The following is a 9,086-nucleotide window of genomic DNA, read 5'->3' as shown; positions in this document are numbered from 1 at the left end:
TAATTTTTTTTTAGAATATTTTTTTTTCTGAATTTTTTGGCAAAATTAAAAATTCAGCTTGTCATTTTTGTTGAGGTGTTGAAAAAATTATGATGAAAATTTCTGGGTAAAAAATGTTTCTCATTAAAATAGATTGATTAAAGACTTTTTAGGAATGTTTTGAGGGGAATTTGTTGGTAAAATCCTAATTACGCATGTTAGTGTTGATCAGACGGTGAAAAATTAGTGAAAAGTTTTGAAAAAAAAAAAAATTTTTGCCGTTTATGCATGTTTTTAGAATTCATTTTTTTCTGAATTCAACTTTTGTTTTTCATTTTTGGTGAGGTGGTGAAAAAACTATAATGACTATTTCTGGAAAAAAACAACATTTTATTTCTCTTTTTTGCAAGTTTCTCATCAAAATTGGGTTGGGTTTTTTTGGAATTTTTCATTAAAATCCTAATTTTGCATGTCAGTGTTGCTCAGATGGTGAGAAATTAGTGAAAAGTTGCCTTTTCTCAATGAAAAATCAAATTAGAGCATTTTGAGAAATTTTGTAACTAATTTTTTCTTTTAATTTTTCAGCAAAATCCTAATTTAGCATGTCTTTATTGGTCAGATGATGAAAATTATGCTGAAAATTTTTTGGAAAAAAAAGAGTCAAACCTATGCCTTTTTCACATGTTTCTCATCAAATTAGATATTTGACCTTTTTTTTTTATTAAAATAATTTTTCAGATCTGAATTTAGTGTATAAATGTATATTCATATACATGTATAAGATAACTATTAATTGTTTATTTATTTATTTTGAAACTTAGATTATTGTTTAGATAAAATGTTGATATAAATCCAAACCTTAAGTTAATAACTCAAAAAGTCATGTCTCTTATATATAAGCCCAATTTGGCTGTAACGTGTAATTTTTACAGCAGCGCGACTAGCTGAACTTTCAACGCACACACACTCTCTCTCTCTCTCTCTCTCACACACACACACACACACACAGGGCCACATTTTCTTTCTCCCTCTTTTTCTCTCCATACACATCCGGGGCCGTGTCACAGGAGAGCAGCCAGCATTAACATTATGAGAGCTGTGCTAATGGGACAGATTAGTGTGCCCTTGGTCACAATGGTCATAATGGAGAGACTACAGCTGTGACAAGTATCCACACTCATTCCTCCTCGTCACCTCCTTTTGTACTCACTTTACTCTTACTGTTCCTTTTCTCCTACCATTTCTTCTTCTTCATCATCTCTTATTCTCACTGCTCGCTTCATCCTGGTGAAAGTGAACTACTTGTCATTGTGACACAGCGCACCACTGCACACAACCAAATGTGACCTCTGCATTTTACCCATCACTAACAGGTGTGGAGACGGTGCCATGCTCAGAACACCTCAGTGGTAACTTGGCAGCTGGTGGACTATTATTATTATTATTATTATTTATAACCAAAGCTTAAGTATAATAATATTTAATATTTGAACTGATTTGGTTCTCGTCTTTTTATATGTTTTATATGTCTAGGAAGTTTCTTAGAAGTACCAGTGCAACTTCTTTTGGTATCACTGGGAGTGAGGTCTGATGTGACCGCTTGGTTTTTCCTAAAAAAATATATTTTACAGCCGATGTATACAAAATCATATGCTATCAGAATCATAATCAATTCATTTAACTTTCTGTGTGCTGTAGTACTTCAGGCTGTAACAGGGATTACTGCATGTCATTTAAAGCTGGGTACATGTAACATATATCTGTAACAGTGCATTTGTCTTATAATAAGATTTCTGCTGCTTCACAGTGTGTCTTGCCCATAAATTAGTACTAATGTAGAGCAATGCATTTCATGATGATAAGAGATCTACTTGTTGTGTTCAAGGACAAGCAGAATCACCTAAGTTGTCAAAACAACAACTTGTCAAAGTTGAAGTGTGACATCCAGACAATAGACCGTTGCTACATGCTAACCCTAATTTTAGCTCATCTGAGGCCACTGTCACCTGAGGACATTAACGCAGAAACTACGGAAGCCAAAGATATTTTATTGGTATGCTGATCCACTTGGTGTGTGTATGTGTGTGTGTCTGTGTGCATACACTGACCCCATCTCAGTACTCCTGACCGGTTGAATGCAGGCTGCATAAATTAACGCTGATTGTCTGCGATGTAATTATGCTGCTGTCAGGAAGGCCCCTCTACTCAAATTCATTTTAATAAAGTTGGTCTCTGAGGTCACAGACCGGGGGTCACCTTCAGTGTCATCCCCTATGGATTGTGTTAAGTGAACATCATGAAAACCTGAGGTTGGAGAACAACGCCTTAAGGTGACAGCCGAAACAGCTCGTGCAATAAAACAAACACAAACAGGAAGAAGTCAGAAAATAACAAAGAGGAGTCGAACGGAAGAAATAAAGAAGCTAGAGGTATAGAGCTAGAGAGACAGGGGACACACAAGTCAAAAGGATGATGGGGTCCAAGGTTGGGAAAAGAGGTGAATGCACGAGGAAATGAATAAAAACGAGAGGAAAAGGTGTACAAAGGAGAGAGGAGGACAAGAGATAAGGGACAAGGAGAGGGCACGGGAGTGACTCTCGTGGGCAGATGGCAGTGTGTACTCTCATTTGTCCTGGTACTGTGTGTCTACGTGAGGACACAAACCTTCAGGGCAGAAATGCAGCAGAAAAACACGCTCTCAATTAGCCAATAACACAGACCCTGCACAAAGCAAGCAGGTGAGTAGGGGGTTGGGGGGGGTCTCCATACAACAATGAGGTAAACACAAAAGGACAGTTGGCAAAAAAAATGTACTGAATATAGATGTTCCGGAAATAACCACTTTTTAAATTAAAATTTAATTTTCATCCTTTGCCTGGGTTTGCAACTTATTCTCAGGTGCGACCTATATATTAAAATATATTCTTATATATATTATATATAATAAATTAATTTTACGTTTGATATTTTTACACTAAAAGCCACTAGAGGGCACTCTACGCTTGTGTACCAGTATCTGCTACTACTATACCACTGAAAATTTACATTTTCTTTATTTTCACACTGACGGCCACTAGAGGGTACTCTAGCTAGCTGGTGTGACTTATACTCCGGAGCGACTTATAGTCCGGAAATTAGTGCTTTCTCTTGGCAATACTACAGACCTGCTTAAATTTGGTTTGGAAATTTACCCTTTCCACCTTTTAGACCTTTTTCAACTTCACGGGAAACTAGATATTATAAACGACAACCAAAGCCGCCACGCCAACCTTGTTCAACCTTGCTTCCGGTAATAAGGACAAGCACAGTTCCTTGCTCTACATATACCTTTGCTTCACCTCCTTCTCTAATCTAGTATGGCAGGATCATCCTTGCTTCCTTGTTTCTCCATTTCCAGGATGGGAAACACTAATCCTGTCTGTCAGGCCAACCGGGACTATGACTGTTCTTCTCTTTTCATCTACCACCTTCAAACAGAATGTGGAGGCTTTCATACGGCTAGGTGAGTGACAGGGAGGGTAGACAGGTAGAGGCAAATCTGCGATACGGACAGGCACTCTGTCCTTTTTAAATACACTAATGCAGGATAAGTGGCCTGTTACTGAGACAGGTGGAGATGGGACTGGACACTGGAAAACACAGACACTTTTATGAACACAGATACTCGTTTGTGCTTTGGAAGGAGATCATAAAGCAAAAGGTTTGCTGGTAGGCAGAACGACTTCTCTCACATCCAACATTGTCTCAGAGTTCTCTCAATAGATTGTCTATCGCGCCACTTTCAAAGACCATGGAGTCATGGTATTTTTCAGGTAGGAACACTCTAATTATAGTGGGCAATAACACACAACTCACTGATAAACAAACACACAGGGTCCCAACACACATACTCAGTGGGTAGCTAGTAGGATAGATAGTACCTGCATACAGTACGAGGGGGCACACGAATGGAATTCGAGAGTGAAGGAGGGGTGTGAAGAGGTGGTGCGGTGGAGGTGAGTTCATAAATAGGATTGTGTGGGAAGCCGGGTGGGCTAAATAGGATTGTAATGTCCAGGAAAGGATGTATGAATAGGATATAAGAGGCAGAGCTGTGTTCTCACTTCCAGATCCCTGTGGTATATATATGGTTCTCTTACAGCGATGTGTGTGTTGTGTGTGTGTTTGTGTGTCTGTGAGCAGGCAAGTTAGAGTAACTAAAGGCCATTAACGTGAGGGCTAATCTTGCGGCACCTGTCTCCTCAGGCAGAGTGTGACCTCCACTAGCCAGGTTCACCCACGTTTGTTCTTTCATCCCATTCCTCACCTTCTGCCCTCTTTTTCCCTCTCTTCCCTCTTCTTACTCCTAACAAACTGTAGTCTTTTTCTTCTTCTTATTTCACACTTATTATTCTATGCTTTCTTCCTCTTGCTCTCTCTTTTCTTGACCCCTTCAAACATGTAAACTATCAGTCTTGCTGGGCGAACACTGCCCCTCCTTAACTAGATGTTGACCGTTCCCTTTTTCCTCACGTCTTTCACTAGCTGTTTGCGGGGTCAGTGGGCAATGGGAGCTGTCAGCTCGGTGCTGATGCCTGGTGCTGTGAAGAACTAGGATCAAAGGGCAGGGATCAGCAGCTAGAGGGCAGGACATAAACCCCAAAGACAACCAGCGTGAGGAGAAGGTTGTAGCCTTTTGGGAGCCTGTCATTCTCCACACGGGGGGTAATGTAGTTGTTCATGCACGCAGTGTGGATGAAAAAAATATATTTGCACCTTCTTTTTAAAGATATAATAATGTGATGATGTCATCTCCATTTTGGAAGTGTAATTACCCTTATTTAGTCTTTGTCTTATTATGGCAACCAGTCAACTATACAGGTGCATTCACTTCTTAACAAAAGAAATATATAGATGGCTGAAAAAGAGTCGTTATTGTTGATGTCCTTTTGATTGGGGTTTTTTATCATTAGGTCAAAATGATCAAAAAGAGAATAAGTCCTGTAAAGCCTGACACAGGAAAAAACAAAACAAAACAAAAATGGTGCACTTGCAGCAGTATTTCTCTCAGAATCTTGAAAGTATGATACAAAAAACCCCACATTATCTAATGTTTGTTGTTGTTGTTTTGTGTTGTTACTGGAGCTTTTATTTTATATTTAAAACGTGTAACAAACCCGTTTTAATTTTTTTACTTTAGCTAGATTTGTACGATCCCTGGTCATACGTTATACAATTAAGTTTTAATAAAAATCTTAACCACAAAAATTTAAATTACTATAACTATAACTACTACTACTATCATCATTATTATTATTATTATTACCACTAATTACAATAATAATCACAACAACAATAATAATTGGCCAAAATACCACTGCCGTCACACCTGATCTCAATACGGAGTGCACAATAGTGCACATGAGTTCAATGACATATGCTGTGATGCGTGACATGTGAGATGTGTCATGTTAGCATGGCATGCATCCATTAGCCGGTTTATGGTTCCTTGTCGGAGCAGCTCCCCTCCTTCGCCCATGATTAGATTAGCAACCTGTTTACCCTGCCAAGGTCACAATGAACCGCTATAAAAACATCATCTTCTCCCTGAGCCAAGGCAACAATGCATACAGAAGTGACAAAGACATAGGCAGTTAGTCACACGGGGTGAGCAATATACACATGCTCTCATACAGTCACATCAGCATATTTTTAACACCAAGGTAACTGCGGATGTTTATGTGTGGGGCCCGGCAGAGAGCGCGATGTCGGCACAGACAGGTACCGTAATAGATGGCAAAAATAAAAGACACAGAGGAGGAATTAAGATGAACACACTCCTGTGATGCTAACCTTTGCCGCGACGCTGCTGTCTGCTCATGCCAAATTAAAACATATCACGTATGTTACATAGACAGAGGCATGCAATACTATACATGCAAATATGAACACTGGCAAACATGTTCTTACTTTAGGTTTAGAGGTTTATGATGGATAATATACAAGGCGAACTAAACAGATGGAAGTACATCTATGAATCTGAAATTATGAAAATAGTTAAGGTCTTGTCTTTGAACCATTTATAAAGACAAATAAACCCTCCATACTGCATATTAGCACGTTTTAACGAACTGCCGGTTCTATACCCAGAAACACAGGACCACCCCAACAATGATGGAGTATAAGCTGCACCTCAGTACAAACTACATTAGAGTATTTTCTATAAAATTTTTAAAAAAGGATTTGGAGGATTGTTGCAGCCAATGAACAGGGTCCAAATGTATCTGACAGTGTATATATATATTTACATAATATATTTACAGGAAAAAGTACACTAGATCAGACAGCAAAATTTGACAATCTGAAATGTAATACATGTTTACGTCCTCGACCTACGCATTTTGCCATCCATGTTTAAATGTATTCATTCTTGTTCCACCATTCCTACAAACAACAGCAAAGTTAAACAACTCTAAAATTGTAAAATCATTAAAAATGATATTGCATTTATTAAAGGAATAACCACTGTGATTACAAGATAGAAGTAGATTACAAGAGCATATGTTTAAAGAAATTTTTTATAAATATTTTTCTAACTGAAATAGTAAAGTCAGTATTAACTCTTCTTCTTCTACTATGCTCAAGATGTGGCAAACCTTAGTAAAGCAGTGTGGTCCCCAAGCAAATACGTGTCATACATGCACACAGTCCTTTCTAAGTTCATGCACCGCTGAACTGAGTACATAATGAAGTGTGACATATCAAGCAAAGGCGGTAATGGGGTGTGAAGTCATTAGTAAACTCTCTTCTCTCTCCGTCCGTGCACACGTACGTGCACACACCAAAGTTTGACAACTTTCCATTGACGACTACATTTATTGGTATAGTCAGAAGTGGCCAGGACTTTATCCCACACCCTTTCATCGTTGTGGTTATTGCCTAATCAAGGACTTAAGCAGGTAATGACTACAGGCACAAACACAGACACCTACTGTAAAATGTTTTTGAGAATTTAAAGGTGAAAGAAAAGAGGGGAGATGGAGTTACAGGGGTTTTTTTACAACAAATGCATGGATATTAAGAGCCTAACATGCTCCGCATCGACAGCTGGAAAAGAAACCAGTGAGAACACACACAAGAGGGCGAACAGAGAAGAGTAAAAAAGACCTTTAAAGCTCGTCAGTCCCTCTTAATTACACTAATTGCTGAGCTCAAAGTTGATGCCGAGGCTTAGCATTCCCGTGGACTGGCACACACACTCACACACACAGTTTGGTTTCCCCAGTTCCACACCGAACTCCTGAATTCCTTTATTCCTTATATCACTAACCCTCCACCCTCTCATTTGAACATTCCTCCTCCGTTCCTCCCATCACAACAGTCTATCTGCTCTCTCTCTCTCTCTCTCTCTCTGCCACTCCTCTCATCCTTCCCCGGTTCTTCAGAACTGGATTAAAAGTACTTTTCATTACCCGTGGAGAAGATATGGCACTTAAAAATCAGCCCTTTATCATTTCTCACCCGGCCAACAGCGCACACTTTCACAGCGACATAATTACCACACCCTGTCACACCAAGGAGATGGAGGCTACTGATTCCCAGCCAGGCCATGTGTGTCACTCTGTATATGTGTGTGTGTGTGGGGGGGTGGGATATTGATATTAAAAGCACTGCATAAACAAGTGTTTAAAACGGCTGTCAGATGGGGTGAGAAAGGAGCGGGGGGTGGGGTGGGGGAGGCAAACGAGAGCGAGAGAGCAAGAGAGTGAATGAGAGAGAGAGTCCACTCCAATCACAAACTGCAGCACGCATAACTGGATCTCTTCCCTAACTTGGCACATGGTAATGGTCTGGAATAACAGAGGTGCTGGAGGAGGTAGAGATGTTGGCCGGGAGATAGATGATGACTGATAGAGCTCACTTTAAGTAGTCCACACTTAACACATAATGAATTGGGAGTCACATGATGAGTTGGATTTATGACGAGACTCGTTCCTAATGGCTCAAGTGCTTCAAATTGTAATGCTGGAGTGTGAAGGAGGGGCTGACTCATGCACACACTGTGAAGACTACTTTCTAAAGAAATTCCACTTCAATGCCGTGGGGATCGTTGATATTTTGTCAGATTTGCGGGGCCAGTTACACTGTACCTACGATTTAACTGTTATATTTAAAAATGACCATTTAGTATTTGGATAAACATTTGTTCAAACTTTGACTAGCTACTGTTCAACTTGCACTAGCCAAGAAATGTGGCCATGAGTCACATGTTCTCCAAGAATACCACAAGGTTGAAAACTATTTACAATAACAAACATAAATGCTAGTTTTATCGTTTCGGAAGGAAGGGCAGAGGGGATAAATGTGCTGAATCATTATATGACTAACCAATGATCAGCAGACCCTATGTTATGATGTTAAGAAAGCCAAACATGATAAGACTCAAATAAGACAGGATTTACTGGGCTGTGGGTTATAAGTACTGCATAAGTACACATGATCAGATTGTGGTGCTGTTCCAGTGTATCAGAATAGTATTTCTAAGAGTGGCTAAGAGTAGTGAAGGGCAGGAGACTTGACGTCATTTCATTATTGCATCAATAACAGTAGTAAACACTTGAGATTCTGTTCAATTCTATTCTATTCTATTCTTTGGAGCTTAATTACATAAGAAGCTGGTCCTAATCTAACACCTCTCCAGAGCCAATGCTTCAACTCACTGCATTCACAAGAGGGTGTTAATGTATGTTTAAAAGACTTCCCACACCCCTAAGACATTTATCACGGTGACAACGCTGCATGGCGGCCCCCCCAATATCACTCCACAGGGGCATGCTGTTGGTCTGTCACAGGAATGGGTGTCTATAATTATGCCTGTAGATAAAGCAGGGAAAATGTGTGTGTCCTGCATGATTAACTGGATTGCTGTTTGATCACATTTGACTAATTTGTGGCATAAATCTTCAGGCTCGTGCCACTGCTGGAGACCATTAGCCCTGACATCCATGACACGGGCACAAACACACACCTATACATGCCCAGACAATTACATATATACAGTATGTATGTGTATATATATATATATATGTATATATATATATATATATGTTTCATGAAAACCATCAAAG

Source organism: Cynoglossus semilaevis, chromosome 6 (assembly GCF_000523025.1).
Source record: "Cynoglossus semilaevis isolate Cse_v1.0 chromosome 6, Cse_v1.0, whole genome shotgun sequence".
In the NCBI taxonomy this organism is placed as follows: domain Eukaryota; kingdom Metazoa; phylum Chordata; class Actinopteri; order Pleuronectiformes; family Cynoglossidae; genus Cynoglossus; species Cynoglossus semilaevis.
This window is presented reverse-complemented; position numbering follows the sequence as displayed.